Source organism: Phascolarctos cinereus, unplaced genomic scaffold, assembly GCF_003287225.1.
Source record: "Phascolarctos cinereus isolate Bilbo 61053 unplaced genomic scaffold, phaCin_HiC Scaffold_726;HRSCAF=1367, whole genome shotgun sequence".
Lineage (NCBI taxonomy): Eukaryota > Metazoa > Chordata > Mammalia > Diprotodontia > Phascolarctidae > Phascolarctos > Phascolarctos cinereus.
In genome coordinates, this window is record NW_027556098.1 from 53,839,927 (window position 1) to 53,859,116 (window position 19,190).

General features: G+C 39.8%; 1 long non-coding RNA gene across 1 annotated transcript in view; it reads right to left on the reverse strand.

Annotated features, from left to right (window-relative positions):
- LOC110214781 (uncharacterized) overlaps window positions 1-19,190 on the reverse strand; it is a 56,625-nt gene that overhangs the window by 35,047 nt on the left and 2,388 nt on the right. The window contains exon 2 of the long non-coding RNA XR_002326371.2: window positions 3,314-3,366. This is a non-coding gene — a long non-coding RNA (uncharacterized LOC110214781). The remainder of the gene's footprint in view (window positions 1-3,313; window positions 3,367-19,190) is intronic.

The window sequence follows — 19,190 nt, forward strand, 5'->3', positions numbered from 1 at the left end:
GTTTCAAATTGGATATCCTGGAAGTATCCCAAACTCAACATCTTCAAAACAGAACTCATTATCTTTCTCCTGGAGCCAAACCTTCTTCTGAACTACACTAGTACTGTGTAAAACAGCACTAATCTACCAGTCACCAGGTCTGCAACCTTGCTGTTATGTATTCTCGTTCACCCCACATAGACAATCAGTTTCCAGATCTCAGTTCTTTGATCTCTACATAAACTCTTAAATATGTCCCCTGCTCTCCACTCACACAACTGCTACCCTATTTCAGGCCCTATGACTTCTCATTTAGACTATTGCAATAGTCTCCTTGGCTCAAACCTCCTCCTAATCCCAATGCATTCTCCATTTGGCCGCCAAAGGGATTTTCCTAAAGTATAGGTCTGACCATGTCACTCCTCTATGCAATAAACTCCAGTGGCTCCCTATCACAGGATCAAATATAAAACCCTCTATTTGCCATTTAAAGACTTTCACAACCTGGTCCTTTTTTGTGCACATTACTTTACTCCATATACTCTGGAATCCAGACAAACTCGTCCACTCACTACTCTGCACATATGACCACTCCCTCTTTTGCCTCCATGTCTTGGGGATGACTGATACCCATCCCTGAAATGTACTCTTTCTTCAACTCTGTCTATTGGACTCCCTGATTTCCATATACATATACATGTGTGTGTGTGTGTATATATATATATATATATATATATATATATATATATATATATATATATATATATATAATATATATATATATATTACATATAGATAGATAGATAGATAGAGATAGAGATAGAGATATATAGATATGTATATGTATACGTATATATACATATACATGTATATGTTGATGCACAGGTACATATACATTTACACATGCAGATATATAGATGTAGTGTAGTGGATAGAGTACGGGACTGAATTTTGCCTCAGGCATTCGCTCTTGTACAACCCTGGATAAGTCACTTAACCTCTGTTTCCTCATCTGTAAAATGAGGATAATCGTAGCATGTTCTCACAAGTTGTGAGAATCAAACAAGATAATATTTGTAAAGTTCTTTGTAAACATTAAAGGGCAATGTAAATGTTAGCTACTTTATGTACATGTGTGTACATATACATGTACATATATACATGTGCATTTCAATACTCATATAAATACACATGCAATACATCTACATCTACATACAATCAAAATGACAAAAGGAGGCAGCTACTGGTACAATGGATAGAGTCTGGAGTCTGCAAGACCAGAATTTGAATCTGGTCTCAGACACTTACACTGTGTGCCTCTGGGCAAGTGATTTAAACCACTGTTTACTTCAGTTTCCTTAACAGTAAAATTGGGAAAATAACAGCCTCTCCCTCCCACAGTTGCTGTGAAGATCAAATGAAATGTTTGTAAGTCACTTAGCACAGCACCTGATATTCCCACCCTTCCTCCACAACTAGCAGCAGAGCTAGTCAGGAAGGACCTCATGTAGATGTAAGAACTTGAATTCATACTTGAAGGAAACCAAGGATTCCAAAAGCAGAGATGTGGAAAAATATGTACACACTCATACACAGCACAATTACACACTTACATGAAAATAGGCACACACACAAACATACATCTCAATGTTCACATACGTATACCCTTACATATACACTGATGAAGCATACATACACATACATACACATGTTAGAATGCCAACTCCATGAAAACAGGGTTGGTTTCACTTATCCTAGAACATAGCAAGAGCTTAATAAATGCTTCTTGACTGATTTAGTGTTCATAATTTATCCTCTTGCTAATCTCTCTCTCTCTCTTTTTTTTTTTTTTGCTAGGCAACAGGGTTAAGTGACTTGTCAAGAGCCACACAAGCTAGTAAGTGTCAAGTGTTTGGTCTGAGACAAGATTTGAACTCAGGTCCTCGTGACTCCAGGGCCAATGCTTTATCCACTGTGCCGCCTAGCTGCCCCTCCTCTTGCTAATCTCTTTATAAGGTTGGAATTTGTTTCACCTCTGGATGTCTCTGTTTCCATGTCTCTAAAATTGACCAAGCAACCTCACTAAGGTATGATATGGGTCAGTAGCATCAAACTCAAATAGAAATAGGGGACAGTAGAATTCCTGAGCCACATGTTGGCTTAGAAAATGACATATTAACATTATCTATGTTCTGTTGTGTTTTTTAAAAAGGATTTGTTAAATGTTTCCCAATGAAATTTTAATCTGGTTTTGCAGCACTTGAGCGTACTGCAGGCCACATATGTGGGGCACTTCTGATATGGGTCCCCTAACTTCTCTGGGACTTACTTAACTTACACTCTCCTTAATGGACAGCAAAAAGGCACAATTAGCTCGCAGTGGCGAGATTTCAAGAAATAACCTAGTAAGCAGAGCAGATACAAAATACTTTTCCTCTAAACTGAGGGTTTACTCTTCCATAAATATGCACAATATCAGCAGGAAAAATGGACATATACGTAACATGCACTACATAAGAGCCATGATTGCAGGGAGCTCATGTGGCCAAGGCAACTTGAACCTCCAGGACATAGGACCCAAATATTTTCTCATGATGGCTCCTCATTTCTCTGCTGGTTGAGTTTCTCTGCTAGATTCCCTGGGCACATCATCTATGTTGTTTGGTCCTAGCATTCACATCCCTAACCTTGGTCTGAGCTGAAATCCTGGCCCAGGGTGCTGTTAAACTCTTCCGGAACGAAGCAGAGACCATACTCCAGATTGCTGATGACTAACAAAGCTACAGAATGCTTTCCACCCTTAGGCCTCCTGTCTCATAAGCAAGATCCTGGTTCTAGGCACCAAGCTCACTTACCCTTTCAGTATAGTTGTCTCTACTCAGTTGAAGAAGCAGGACAGGGTCTGTTCCTCTTCTAAACCTCTCGGTCTACCTTTCTCCCCCTCCAAGGAGTGGGCAGAGTGGAACAAGTCTAAATTTCTTTGTCAATCTTGACCTTTTCATATGCAAATGACCATTCTCTTTCATATGCTTTACAAGCTACAAATTTGGCCACTCTAAATCTGAAAGGGGGCTGCCCTTAGACCTCATTGTCTCCATTACCTGTTCCTCAATCCAGGAAGAAAGGAACATTGTCTCACACCCTTACATCATCTTAATACTTTCTCCTGTATTGTACTCCACAGTCCTATTCTGCTGCCTTTTCATAGCCTGAAACTGACCGTGGATTTTGAAGGCTATGTCAAAAGAGTACAGGTTTTAGCAGATTCTGCCATGTTGTAAAGGCTTTGATTGTAATCTCAGCAACAATTTGTTTTTGCTTTTCTAGTACTTACCTAGCTAATCACAGAGATTTTCAATAGTAGTTTAGTCACTTGGTAATGGCAACCTGAGAAGAAAAGAAATATACAAAAGGATCGTCAGTCCTACATGGTTTCCTCCCTCTTCTGCAATGAGAGGATTAGAGAAGTAGAAAATGTAGCAGTAGATGTTAAGAATCACACCATTTTTAGACTATCTGTACTTGGAACTGGACTTGGAACCAGGAAGACTCATCTTCATGAGTTCAAATCTGGCCTCGGACGCTTACTAACTATGTGACCCTGGGCAACTCACCTAACCCTTTTTGCCTCAGTTTCATCATCTATAAAATGAGCTGGAGAAGCAATTGACAAACTACTCCAGCATTTTTGCCAAGAAAACCCCAAATGAGGTCACAAAGAGTCTGATATGACTGAAAAACAACTGAAAAACTTTAACAACGCTCAGGAACACTAAATGTGTGCTCTTTGTACAATGACCAATAAGTGGATGTACTACTAGAGAAACTAAATTATATCAGAATTAACATTCTCACTATAAATGAAGCCAGAAGACAAAAGGAAATTCTAACTAAAGGGGAAAAAATGGCTCACAGGTCTTATTTGGAAAGGCAAATATAGAAGTCACTGGAATTGGCTTGATTCTACAACCAAAGGCAGAAATAGAGATTTCATAGGACACTTGTTAATTTTACCTTATAGTGCTCGTGATTAGCATTTATAAAATGAAAGAGATTGCTATTTTCACATTCCCCCATCTAAATAGATGAAACCATATTAAAAACATATAAAATTAATACACAATGATTTGATGCAAAGGTTAGTATGAGGCATTCCCAAAACTATATTGGAAAATACATATCAAGAGTAAGAAATTAAAGAAGATTTATGGACTTATACATAGAAAACTCATTTATCTTTAGGAAGAGTGGAAGTACTAGAAAAAGGAAGCATTGACTCTCACAACACATGAAATTTTTAAAAAGGAGAGGAAAGACCTGGCTACCAATGTGAAAATCATCTGTCTATGCACAACAGACTTTCCATTTGTTGCATCAAAGATAAAAATCTATACCAAGTCAGAAAAAGAAAGCTGAGATGATAGAGCATGCAATTAAAGTAACTCCAATTTGATCTAGTTAAGTTAGCTATTGACATTAAAATATGAGAATTGAATTTTAAAAAACATTAACAACCAGCCATCAACACAAACAACTGCTATTAACTAAGGAAGTTTTTAGTAAATGTAAATCAGTTGCCATAGCCATGAGACCAAAAAGACCTAGAAATCACCTCAACAAGCAAATATTTGATCACCTTGCCAAGCTGGGGAATATGGCAGTTGAGGGCAGTGTAGGTTTAGAAATGCCATTTCTAAATCTTAGAGAGGAAGATGGTGGAATTTATGAGCAGGATCATCTTATAAGACAATTATCAGACTGGCAGAAGAAAAAATAAGTCTATAGAAAGAGAGGTCATTCTGAGGACATTTAAGGATAAAATTTCAAGGAATACAACAAATAGCAGTGAAGCCCTCACATTTGGACCTAATGGTCACAGTCTCAGAGGTAAACCTCTGAGTATCCAATAATACATTAAAGATGTTGGCCACTATCATGGAGAATGTCCAGCATATATTCCAAATGGGAGGAGTATTACCTATGCAGAGTGGGTTTGTTGGTTTGGTTTACTGGTTAAAATAAAAATAGTTAAGCAAATTATTGTTGTGTGAGGCATCTTACTATTTTTCTCTTCTTAGAGTCCACTTATAGAGTTTAATTATATTACTTATCATAGATTTTTTATATTCCATTATGGATTATTATAAATTTGCTGGCCCACTAGAGCACTTTAGAAACATAAGTGAATGAGCTAGAAACACCTCAGGTACAGAGACTTTTAAAAGAAGGCGAAAAGAGTCAGATTCACACTCATCTATCAGTTCTCTGTTCTAAAACTTTTAGTGATTCTTCATAGAGTATCACTTGCAGTTTAAATTCCTCCACTTCCCATTCAAGATACTTCATAAATTGGCCCCGACCCAATTCTTTAATCTCATCTTTTCTATTCATTCCAGCCAAATTGGATTAATGGCAGTTTTCCCCAAGGTTCCACATTTATACTTTTCCCCTGGAATTCCATTCCTAGAATGCTTTCCTTCCACAATTTCCATTTTTATCTTATCTAACTTTCAAGACCCCACTCAAGTGCACTTCTTCCATGTTCTATTCCCTGATCTTCCCCAACAAGCTGTGATCTCCTCCTCCTCTGAACCTTCTTAGCACTTGGTTTTTATTCCTCTTGAGTAATTTACCACCCATTACCTTGTAATATAGCTGTTTTGTGTACTCATCTGTTACTTAGAGGCAGGTTTTATAGGTTTTATTCATCTTTATGTCCACTTGGTAGTTATTACACGATGACATAATGATGAAATTAGGAAACACTGATGATCATGAAGAATGTTTCCGTTTCATAGTATGTGCTCAATTTATTAGATTGATGGGGTTGGGGGGTAGAAGAGGCAGTAGAGAGTTCCTAACCTTACTGTTTATGGGAAGAACTCTTGTAACATTAATCTCACTTCTATTTTTTCCACCAAACTGAGTCCTAATTTATTGGGGGTAGCAGTGACCTGGGGCAGAGAAGGATCTTTCTGTCTTTGTTTTAATGGTAATTTATAATATTGAATTCCCTCATATTCATTCTGCTTTCTATTCTCCCAATAGAGCACAATGGTAATGCTTTGGCTGCCGTGAAAAGAATGTTTTTGCTAAGAATGCCCATTAATTAGAAAGCAGCACACTCTTCATAGCAGTTTGTTGGTGAGGGTGATTATCATGACCAAACAAGAGCCATTAACAAAATGGAGAGTGTCATCTTCAGAGCACAAATATTTTCTCTAACTATAATACACTCTTAAGGGGACCTTAAGTGGGTGGGTATTGTCACCAGCACTTCCAACCCCACTACTAGTCATGTTTTACTACTGCTAGGAAGAGGAATGGAGAGAGAGAGAGAGAGAGAGAGAGAGAGAGAGAGAGAGAGAGAGAGAGAATCTTAGTTGTATGGCCTATTGTACTTTACTCTTTAATCAAAGAAATCCCTCAAATTTATCTCCATGAGCTCTCTCTAAGTTTTGTCAGACAAGGTCCAAAAAAATCCCCAGAAAGGTTGTTTAAAAATTCTTTCCTCCCCTGGATGAAATATTTTAAAAATTAATTCATTTTGTTTTAATTTGTACTTTCCCCCTGGTTTTCTCTTTTTTGTTCAGGCCCTAGTGGAACAGAAGATGGGTTTGTAGGCCTGAATCAGTCGGATTGTTTCACATCATCAGCCTATTCATGCTCTCCCCTCCCCTGTTGTAAAACACCAGCTATTGCCAGTGACACAGTGGGGGCATTGTGAGGCGCACTATACCACCCAGATTTTACCTCAGCGCTCTCCGATCCCTTCTTTTTGTTTCCAGTCAAAAGAAAGCAATTGCTCAGGGGATGGGAGGGGGTGTTCCTATTGCTTCCACTAACACAGGGGTTAAAGGAAAGATTGATGGGAGAAAGTTCACCTAGAAAACCAGGATAAATTTCTTGCCGGCCAAGGCCAGTTGTTCAATTGTCCTGGGGCCATGTTTTTTGTTAATTATCTCTCACTCTCTCCTTTTATCGAGGAAACTGGCAGCAAAGCATGGAGAAAGGAACAGGATATAGGGGTCAGGGGGTCCTGTTGGGCCACCTAGGTATTCCATTTTAAATACTAAGGGTGGGTGAGGCTCGGGGTGAGTTGGCTTAGGGGCTGGGGGAGTGGTGACCATCCTAATAACTTATCTGATCCTATAATTTATGGTGAAAACCACCCCACCCCTCCAACGCCCATTTCCATCTCCCAAGTTTCTGTTTCATACCTCCTCTCACTACACTATCCCACCCTTGGTTTTAATCTCCACAGGACTACAAGGGAACTTTTCTGAACAAGAAAAAAATAAAGGAGAGGGAATAAAACTTGGTCCAAAGGAGAAGATGTTGTCAAGGAAATAAACCTTAGTGAGAGTAGGCATTAAACACACAGCTGCTAAATTTGGCCAGGCCTTAGACACTGGTGGTAATGACAATGATTCTTAGTGGCAGCACACCAGATCTAAACATAAATGGGGCTCTGCCTGAAAGGGGAGGAAATGGAACAAAACAGTTCCTTGGGTACCACTGGCAGAGGAATAACATCAATTTCAGTTTTAAAAAGGCCAAAGAATCCCCCTGTTTCCCCACATTAGTGAAAGCAAATTCATAACGGGCCAACAAAGTACCTTTGAAATGCAGCTGCACCCCACTAACACTCTGCCTTTTTCCACCCAGAGAGACAGCCCTGTCTTAACCAGAAAGAAGGGGGAAAAGAAAAAAAAACTATTGAAAAAGCTACCAGAGACTGTAAAGGAGGAGGGGAGGGCAATGGCTGTGGGATAGGGAGCTGTTAGGGGAGAATGTGTTCATCTTGGCAGATGCAAATGATAAGCTCTACCTAATAGAATGCAATCTTCTTTTTCTCCTTCTGAGGAGAGGCCCACAGTGAATGGTGGCCCAGATTCTCAGGATAGGCGCTGCTCTTTGGGACAGCTGTTAGCCAGTGGCAGGCATGGGGCCTGGGAAGGGCATTAAGCTCAGACGTTGGCTTTGGAGGTGCCGTACCTTTGGATCACAGTAGGGTGTAAACAGCACCTCTGAGGAGGAGAGGGTGCCAGCAGCTTCCTCCTAGGGCCAGGACTCCAAAGATGACTGTATAGGATATTAGTGAGATCTTCTTGTATTAAAGTTAACAAGGGGCAGAACCTGTCAATCCTTTGAGGTTGCAGTACGTCTCAGGGAAAATCCCAAACATTGTTGGACCAGATGATGATTCCAACAATACCAATATCCTCACATTAAGTGGTGACCCACAAATAAGTGTGGGGTGAGTTGGTCAACCCAGGCACAATTATCAAGGTTAGGTGACCTTCTCAATGACAGCCAAGGAATACTTACTTTTCAAGATCTTGGGGACAGATCATGAAAGGAATGGGCATGGAGAATACTAAATACCTGCAAGGCAATGTCCTTTATATACTATATAGAGCTTAGATGCTACTTCTGGGGTCAAGAAAGTCTCATCCTAAGTTTAGCCTCTGTCTAATGTGGGTAGTAGCACTATTCATTCTCCTTGCCACAAAATATGAGACAAGATCTAGTCCAATGCTACCTTTTTACTGCGAAGAAACTGAGGGTAAAGAAGGAAAGTGTTTTATCCAAGGTCATGCCGCTACTAAATGACAAAACCAGGATGGGAACCTAGGGCTTGTGTGTACAACACAAACCATGCTGGCCTTGGACTCAGAGGACCGGTTAAAATCTTGCCTAGTATGCTTCTTACCTGTGCAACTTTGAGCAAGATCTTGTTTTCTTATTTGTAAAATGGGGGTGGGGGTGGGGTGGGAGTGGATAAAGTCCCTTCCAGCTCTGTTTAGATCTATGATTCTGAGATCTCCCCACACTATCATGCTATCTCTCCAGCACCTTCAACTAAAACTAATTAGACACAGATGGGGTAGATGCCTCAAGATGCTTCCCCTTTCTTCCTACCTAGTCTTCAAGCTTTGTCTTGACTGAAGGCCAGTGATTTTGTTTTGTATGACACCTCATCTTAAAAATGTTCAGTTCCATTTCTTTTCCTTACACAACTGCTGAAATAAACTTGGAAATCATATTGGTTCTTTGTGTCTATTCTCTTCTGGATGACTTGCGGAGGGGGAATTTGGCAATCCAAATAGCCAGTTATCCAATTATTTCCATATTAACTTCTCTAGAGAAGAATGAATATGTAAGAGCAACAGGAGTGGAAGGAAAAATAATGGTCCATTATACACTGGGAGAGAGGCAGGAGAGAGTGAGGATCAAGGAGGTGCCAAGTTCTGAATTGGGCTCTGACAACGATGGATTCTCTCTTTGGTGTTGAACAAGGCACTTACCAGCATGCAGCAGTGGGCCCCTCACTTAAACAATTCCTCACTTTGCACTAAAGGTCTACTCTGGGGAAGTTACTGAGTCCCTTTCTTCAGCCTGCCCTGTTACTTGACCTTCCTATCTCCCCACTCTTCCAGGTCTGGAGTATCAGGAATAAAGTAGCATGATGCTTTCTGACAATTCCTGTGCAGCAGTCAAGGATTCCAGCTTGGTTTTGACTGAGGAGGGCCATCAATTAAGTAATGAGATGGCAGGTAAAAATGCTACCATTCACCACATCCTATGGACTCCAGCAGGCTCACATTCCAGGCATGCAACCTCATGTTAGATTCTCCTAGGAATAGTGATTCCTTTCCCCTTTTTCTCTGCCCTATTTCCCAATTTCCATTTTTGAGGTATTTCCTAGTGACCATAATCAATCTGGATCTACAATCATAAGAGATTTCACCAAATTTCAGGCCTCACTTTCACAAAGCCACTGATGATCTTTCTGTGCATTTCTCTCTCTTCAACCATGTTGAATGTGGTACCTTAAAATGTAAACCTCATTATTTCTATTCCTCATCTACTCATGAGTGTGAATGTTTACTGCTCCTATGAGACAGGGGGCTTACAAGAAGAGGATCCCCATTCCTTGAGTCTATTTATATCCCAACAAAAAAAAATAAGGGAACTCTTCCTGAATTTTCTGTTTGGGTATCCATCCAAGAAGTAAATATACCATTGTGCACTCCCAATAGTCTGATTATGCCCCTTGTCAGCTTAAAAAGCTTCAGTGGTTCCCTAATGTCTCTAAGATAAACTACAAACTTCTCTGTTTGGCATTTAAATCTTTCACAGTCTCATTCCACCCTGCCTTTCCAGGCTGATTTCATAATATTCCTCTTAAGAAACTGCATTTTAGCTAAACTCTCCATTTCAGGACATTGTGTTTCCCACCTCCATATCTTTAAAGAGGCTATCCTCCATGCCTGGGGTGATGATGATGATGATGATGATGAAGAAAGCTACCATTTATATTGCACTTAGGTTTGCAAAGAACTCTATATATGCTATTTCATTCAATCCTCCTAACAAACCTGTGAATAGGTGCTATTATTTTCCAGATGATGAAACTGAAGCTAATATGTGACTTGTCTCGGTCACACCACTAGCAAGCATCTGAGGCAGGACTTGAACTCAGATCCGACTCTAACTCCAACACTGGATCCACTGTACCACCTAGACTACTCTCCCTCTTTACTTCTGCCTGTTAGAAGCCATAGTTCCCTTCAAGTGCTTGAGATCTCTCCTGATACTGATGTTATTAATTCTTCCCACTTGCCCCCTTGCTTTACTTATATATAGAACCATAGATTTAGATCAGAAAGATTTAGAACATGTAAATACAATGTTCATATTTTATATATGAAGATACTGAGGTAGGGGCATTAAGTGGCTAGGAAACAAGAGATGGGATTTGAACTCAAGCCATCTGACTAACAGAACAACTTTCCACTATATAGAATCACCTCTGTTCTGGGGCACACCTAGATTTCCTCTATTAGAAAGGACTAAGGTTCTTAAGGACTAGGATTGTTGTTGTTGTTTTTTTTTCCTATGGATCCTGTGTGCCTATCTCAGTGCCTTGTACATAGAGGGTACTTTTAACAAATGCTTGTCTGTGCTGGTCCATGAATATGTCAAATCTCTATCCAGAGGGGTATCATTCAGAACTGTATTTGGATGGGGCCATTTGAAATAACATTCAGAAATTATTTCATACTTATCTACGAAGTTACAACCTAGAATGTTCTCCCTTCTCACCTCTGCCTCTTGGTTTCTCTGGACATCTTGTTGTTGTTGTTTATCCTTCACTTTCACGAAGGACCAGTGACAGATTGACCAACATGACAAAACAGGAAAATGATAAATGTTGGAGAAGATGTGGGAAAATTGGAACACTAATGCATTGTTGGTGGAGTTGTGAAATGATCCAACCATTTTTGAGAGCAATTTGGAACTATGCCAAAAGAGCTATAAAAATGTGCATACCCTTTGACCTAGCAACTGCACTTCTAGGGCTGTATCCCAAAGAGATCATACAAATGGGAAAAGGACCCACATGTACAAAAAATTTATAGCAGCTCTTTTTGTGGTGGCAAAGAATTGGAAATTGAGAGGATGCCCGTTAATTGGGGAATGGCTGAGCAAGTTGTGGTATATGAATATAATAGAATACTATTGTGCTATAAGAGATGATGAACAAGCTGATTTTACAAAAACCTGGAAAGACTTGTATGGTCTGATGCTGAGTGAAGTGAGCAGAACCAAGAGAGCGTTGTACACAATAACAGCCACATTGTGAGATGACTAATATTGATAAACTTAACCCTTCACAGCAATACAAGGATCTAAGACATCTCCAAAAGTCACATGATGGAAAATGCTATCCACATCCAAAGAAAGAACAATGGAAGTTGAATTGCTATTTCTTTTCTCTTCTGTTGAGTTTTGTTTCCTCTTTCTGATGGTTCCTCCTATTGGTTTTAATTTTTACTTACGACATGACTAATGTGAAAATATGTTTAATAGGAATGTAAATGTATAGCCTATATCAGACTGTGTGTCATCTTGGGGAGAGTGGTGGGGAGGAAGGGGGAGAAAATTTTTCAGCTCAAAAGCATATGGAAGTGATGTTGATAAATCAAAATAAATTAATAAAAAATTTTTTAAAAAGGACCAGTGACATCACAGGGTAATGTCTTGACTTGTACATGAACTGGATTTAAGTGAGGCAGAGTTGCACAAAGTAGTCAGCTTTACTCTCTTTTCCAGAGTTATTGAAGTTCAGTGGCAGGATGATCTGGGATGCAATGGATGACTTTGGGGTCTTTGATGGCTGACCAAGCTCTCACAACTCCACTCCACAACACTCCACAGCACCTTCCTCAGCTGCTTTAATGGCTATTGGAACAAAGTGTTCTCATCTGCCCATTCCACCAGGGGAAGTCTTTACTTGCTTGGGGTAGGCACCCTCATGGGTTTGAGGCCTCTCAGTGACTCTCAACCTGGTTTAGTCCATTTGCTGAGATGCTTTACTGGGGTGGCCACTGCTCTTGTTACAGCTTCTTGGGGCCATAGGTAAGAGTTGGGTGACAGGTGGACACCAAAGATGGGTGAGCAGCCCTGAAAAGAGCACACAAGCCCTCATATCAGAGGTACTAGTCTACCTGAACATCCCATACACCTCACTGTCCTCCTTCAAGATTGAGCTCAAATCCCACCTTCTGCAAGGTCCTTCTAGTCCTTCTCCATCTTCTACCATTGCCCCTTCCTCTGAGAACACCTCCCATTTACACTGTTTGTATATTGTATTTGCCTTGTTGTTTGAATTCCCTCCCCCTTCCCTCATTAGAATGGGAGCTCCTTGAGGTCAGGGACCTTATTGGGGGGGGGTTTGTATCCCCAATACTGAGTGAATAGCCAGGCAGAGAGTAAGTGCTTAGTAAATATATCATAAATAGATTAGGAACTGAATGGTGGCGAGAGTTCCCAAACCAGAAATTCCCTATGCTGGCTTAGCAAAAAAAAAAAAAAAAAAAGGCAAATGAAATCACAAAATTGCTTATTGAGGGTAAAGTTGATTTATTTTTACACATGTACCCTCCAGCACTTATCTAATGCTTTTTGAAGGAAAGAAACAAGCATTTATTAAGCACACTTTATCAAAACTGTCTCATTTGATCCTCACAACCCTGGGAGGCAGGCTCTATTATTAAGCCCAGAGGCACACAGAGGTTAGGTAACCTGCTCTGGGTCACACAGCTACTAACCAGCAGAGGCTAGATTTGAACTCAGATCTTCCTGATTTCAAAGTTCCAGCTCTATCCACTGTACCATCTAGCAAGCTGCTTGAATTTAATTGATTATTCATTTTCAAAGCAAGGTATTCAAAATGCAATTAGTATTTATGTCTAATCATAAAAATTGCTGGTAATATCTCAATGTTTTCTCACCCTTTTAATAGAGGCTGCTACATGCAAGTTGCTCCGAAACCTTGCGGTTACAAGGTTACAAAGGACTGATGATTTGTCCTTTGCTTGCTTACTTCTGGGACATGTCACTTTTCAGGGGTACACTACCAGTCATGAAGTCACAGGCTGTGGCTTGCTTGATTCAGGGATGAATTTCAAGGTTTCAATTATACAAAGCCCCAAATGATTCTCCTAGAGGTTGATGGTAACCAACTCTATTCAATTAAACAATATTATTTATTTAGTACCTTCTAGTGCAAGGCACTTACTGAGGAAACAAAAATGAAAAGAGGTATTCCTTGTCTTCAACAAGTTTCTAGTCTAATAGGATATAAGACACACAAACAGTAGTGTACACAGTGCCTTGTGCTATTAGGCATTTGGTGTTTATTGTATGGAATTGAGTAGAAACGACTCCAATGAAAGGTAACAAGTGAAACATGCAAAGGACATGTCTGGGGAAAATTCTGTACAAAATTTGAGGGAGAGAGAGTACTTTTTTTTTGTCATAAAGAGCAAGAAAATATTGCTTTTCACGCAAAAGAAGAGTGTATTTCAGAGTTCGCTGCACAGATGATGACAACTTTTCATAGAATGATATTTGATTTTATAAAAGAAGACAGTACCATGTCTTGTCTGTAACAGTGGGGGAGGCTGAGTGACCTTTATAGAGCCTAGACAATGCCAGTGTTGTGAGTGAGGGGAGAAAAAGAGCAGTCGCGTGTTGGGAGGAGGCTGCTTCTTGGCCCCCAAACTGATTTAACACCCTTGTTCTTTTTCACTCTATACGAAAGAGACATTTGGATCACTGACTTGAGGTCTGTTCACTGAAAGTACTTCATCAATCAGAGGTCCTGTTGCTCGAACAGTGACTGAATGAGCATAGCCAAAGAGCCGCTGTGGAGATGATTGTGTGGACCTCTGCAAAATGCGAGTGAACAGATGTGAGGTCCCAGATGTGTGATAGTGAGAGTCTGCTCTTAGCCATGTGGTACCCAGAAGAGAGACTCACTCCTAAGTGGCCCGTGGGAACAACTCTCTAAAGTTTGTTTGAGTTTTAACGGGCCCATCCTACTTTAGACATTAAGGCAGAGAGTGCTAGATGCTTGCAATTTTACTATAAGTAGTAAGACCTTATTTACCCAGCATGAGAATTGCCAGGAATAAACTCCCCTAAGTAGGCAAATTCTCCAGAGAACTGAAAGTTTAAGAGGCAAAACTTTTATTACTTTAATGATTTTGATAGAAATCTTTCTGAAATGAATTATATACTTCTTGGACTTGTTAAATGGAATATATTAAACATAATTTAACCTTTTGTGGGTACTTTAATACAGCAAGAATATTGGCTTTGAAGTCAGAAGACCTGAATTTTGTCTTAGCTCTGCTGGTGACCCAGGTGATTTTGAGCACGTTATTTTAATTTTCTGGGACAGTTTCTTGATCTGTAAAATAAGAGTGGTAGATTTCCTGATCTCTAAGGTCTGCTCCAGCTCTCAAATCCTATAATCAGTTATTATGCTAATACATCGATGCCCTCAGGGTAAGTATCAGTCAATCAATACACATTTGCTAAGTGCTTGGTACATATGTGTCAGGAACTGGGCTAAGCATTAAGGATACAAAAAGGGGGCAAAAAATAACCTCTGCCCTCAAGGAGAGGAGAAATAAGTAAATAACTAAGTCTAGAAAATACTGAACAAGTAGATGGAAGGTATTCTTGTTACTTGTCTTTCATTTTTGAAGAGGACTAAGTGACATCCCTCGGTTGTCTTTACTTTTGTGTGAATTGGATTTAAATGAGGCAGAGTTGCACCAAGTCATTAGTCTCGCCCTTCTACAATCATCAAAGTCCGGTGGCAAGACAAAAGTCAAGACAACTGGCATTGGATGACCTGGGATGCAGTGGATGACCTTGGGTCTTCGATGTCTGACCAAGCTCCACATCACCTGCTTCAGCTGCCTTCATGGCAACAGGAACAAATTGTTCACATCTGCCCATTCCCCCAAGGGAAGTCTTCATATGCTTGGGGCAGACATCACTCTAATTCCGGTGACCACCAAAGGATGCACTGGCATATTTGCAAGTCTAGAGGGTGACCCCTATAAGCTGAGGTCTACATGATAGCAGGAATAATGAAGGTGGAGAATCTTTATTCCCACTTAATTTCATTTCCTCCCTCTTGTTTTACCTCAGTTTTCTGCCTTTCCTTTCCCCCTACATGTCTTGATTGAAAACATTCTGCTTCTCTTTCCCTTCCTAGGGAGCATAAACCACCATTTGGGGTGACCTATAAAAAAGAACTATCTAAGGCAGACTTTTTCTTATTCCCTCTTTTGAGTACCCTCCAAAGTCTCATCAACAGTGCAAATACTTTAAAATCTTATGTAGGAAAGTAGGAGATCTACCTGATAAAATGTGAAGAAGTGAGCCTAGATAAGGAAACTAAGTCCAATACGAATCCTGACAAACCTCATTTGATCTCAGTCCACCTGCCTGTAAGATAACATTTATCTGTAGTTAAACCACTGCTTTTGCATGTAAAAAATATGGTAGTGAGTCAATGACCAAATCCATCTGTGAGTCTCTAAGATTTTGGAGCAAGTGAGTGAAACTACATTAAGCCATAAGGCAAAAAGAAAACATTTTAAAATATGAAGATGTCACCTTATTAGTGGAGCTTAACTTCTCAGTGTGGGAGAGAACCCCAGGATCTAAAGAGATTACCAGTGGATTTTACTCCCCAGTCCTTTAGACATTGCCTAGGCTCATTAGGGGCATTTAGGTGGCACAGTGAATAGAGCACCAGTCCCAGAGACAAGAAGACCTGAATTCAAATCTGGCCTCAGCGATATGACCTTGGGTAAGTCACTTAACCCTGTTTCTTTCAGTTTCTTTATCTGCAAAATGAGCTAGAGAAGGAAATAGCAAACCACTCCAGTATCTTTGCCAAGAAAACCCCAAATGCGGTCACTGAGAGTTGGACACTACTGAACCACAAGGCTCATTAGAATAAGACATGAAGGTTGAGGTTAAAGAAAGTTCTAATTAATCAAAATGCATTTAAATGATACATCCCCTTTGTTTATCAATTTAAAAAAATTCTCAAGCATGACTTTATCTTTAATTTGGGAGTTGTGAGATTTTAGTTCCAAATTAATATTATATAGAACTAAATTACCCTGTATCCTGTTTTGAATAAATAATTCCTACTAATATGCGTATTTGCTTGAGGCTAACAGAGGACTTTTGAAATAGCTATCTGAAAAGGTCTTTATAAAAAAATGCTTGCCTGTAACTTGCTAAAATTCAACCACTAGGGTACACAGACCTCTCTTTTTCCACTCAAATGGACCATTAAGGACTACTTTCTGACCAGGATTGGGTTGGGTGAGTGGGAGAACTTATTTATTATTCACAGACTGAGGTCTAAAATTCCAAAGCTGCCTAGACTTCATTCTTCCTCACTCATCTCTCCATATCCAAAATATTCTCTCTATAAATAGTTGTTCATTTTGTCCCCTTCTTTCCATTCACATGACCACTGCACTACTTTAGGTTTTCATCATCTTTAACCTGGATTATTGTAATATCCTTCCAGTTGGCTTCCTTGCTTCCAGTTTCTTCTATCTCCAATCACTCATTCACACAATTGCCAAAATAATATTCCTAAAATACAGATATGACCTTGTCATTTCCATGCTTTAAAACCTTCAGTGGCTTCCAGTTGCCTTTAGTATAAAATGCAAACTCTCCAGTTAGGGACCTCTGCAAGTTGGCTCCAACTTTTATTTCCAATTTTATTATATTTATACATACACCACATTCAATCAAATTGAATTGCTACCTATTTGTCCAAATTCTATTCCTACTGAGCTGAATAATCTCTTTACCTCCATCTCTCAGAATTCATAACTACATCCTCCCTTCTTTCCTCACACTTAAGTGCTACCTTCTCTAATCTCTCCAGTTGTTAATTGGCTCTCCTTTAGCAAAAGATCTTAACTTGTATGCACATATTTCCTTCTCTCTGTGTATATTTGGGTTTATCTTCCTTTGCTGGATCATTACTTTTCTCTCATTTCCTACATGTGGGTGTAATGCATGGCTCTGTGCAATGTCCTCTTCTCTCACCACGCTATCTCAGTGATCTCATTAGCTCCTATGGGTTCAGTTGTCATGTCTATTCAGATGATGCCTAGACCATCACTAGTCTCTCTCCTGAGTGCCAATCTTGCATCAACAACTTCCATTAGGGGTTTCAATCGAATATCCAAGAGAGATCTCAAACTCAGCTTGTCCAAAGCAGAACTCATTATCTCTCCTCACCACCCTGCCCCTTCTTCTTAACCTCCCTGTTTCTGTTAAGAACATCACCATCCTTCCGATCACCCAGATTTACAAGCTTGAGTTTTCCCTCTCCCTCATCTAGTCAATTGCCAAGCTTTTCAATTCTACTTCCACAATATATTTCATATCTGTCTCCTTTCCAGTCATCCTGACATCATCCTAATTCAGTCACTCATTGCTTCTCACTTGGTCTGTAGCTACAGCCTTTTAATTAGTCTCTTAGGATCCAGTTTCTCCTCTCTTCAATCCATTCTCCAGTGAGATGCCAATGTGATATTTCTAAACTAATCATAGATTTCCATCTGGAAAGGACCTTAGAGGTCATCTAGCCCAGCCCCCTCATTTTAAAAGTGAGAACCTAGGGGCATTTAGGTGTCAAGCACTGTGCTAGGCATCCAACATACTCTAGTCACTTACTCTTAACTCAGTAATGAAATACAAACTCCTTTATTTTTTTCTTAAAGTCATTTACACTCCGGGTCCCAGCCTACCTTTCCAGGCTTGTTCCATATTAATCTCCTTCAGCCACTCGACACCACAGCCAAACTGGCCTGCTCGTATTTCCTGAATGCCTCATTCTGTCTCTTTTCTCCTTGTTTTTACACAAGTGTGCTCTGCACATTCTATGTGATAATTAAATTAACCTAGTTGAAGCTGCCCCCTCTAGCTTTTTGTGTACTTGTAGTAGACCCAGCTTTGGAGGATGAGGTTCCTAGGAGATACCCATAAAATTATTTTGAGAAAAATTTTAAAACAAATTCTGAAAAAAATACAGCATTTCAAAAATACAGTTCTTGGCTTTAGGAATAATTTTATAGATGTTTCCATTTAAGCATGTTTCTGGAGGTCCTTTTCTCCTTCCAACAAGCTCAAAGTGCTTTCTACGTAGATATGATCTAAAATAACCCTGCCAGTATTTCTGTTAGGACAATGACTGTCTTACATTTTTGGGTCAGGATGAAACATATGAGGTGCTAAGGACATCATTATGGAAGGTAAGAACTGAACCCCAGACATGTGTCTCCCTGTCTAGGGCTCCGGTGGTAATTATCAATGAAACAGCATCCACGTATCAAGCACTATGGCTAGGTGCTGAAGATACAAATAAAATAAGTGAAACAATTCCTGCCTGCAAGGAGCATACATTCTAAAAAGAGACAACAAAAAACAAAAAGGGGGCAGCTAGTTGGCTCAGTGGACAGAACACCGGCCCTGATGTCAGGAGGACCTGAGTTCAAATCTGGCCTCAGACCAAACACTTGACACTTACTAGCTGTGTGACCCTAGGCAAGTCACTTAACCCCAATTGCCTAAAAAACAACAAAAAAAAACCACAAAAAAATAAAATAAAAAGGTAGACAACAAGTGCATATATATTTTCATAGAGATATAAAATGTAGAAATATGAATAAAATACAAATAAATGCCAAGTAGTTGAATACAAGGTGGTTTGGGTAGAAGGGCACCAGCAGTTGGGAGGATCAGGAAAGGCTTAATGTGGAAAGTAGTGCTTAAGCTGTGTCTTGAAGGAAGAGAGG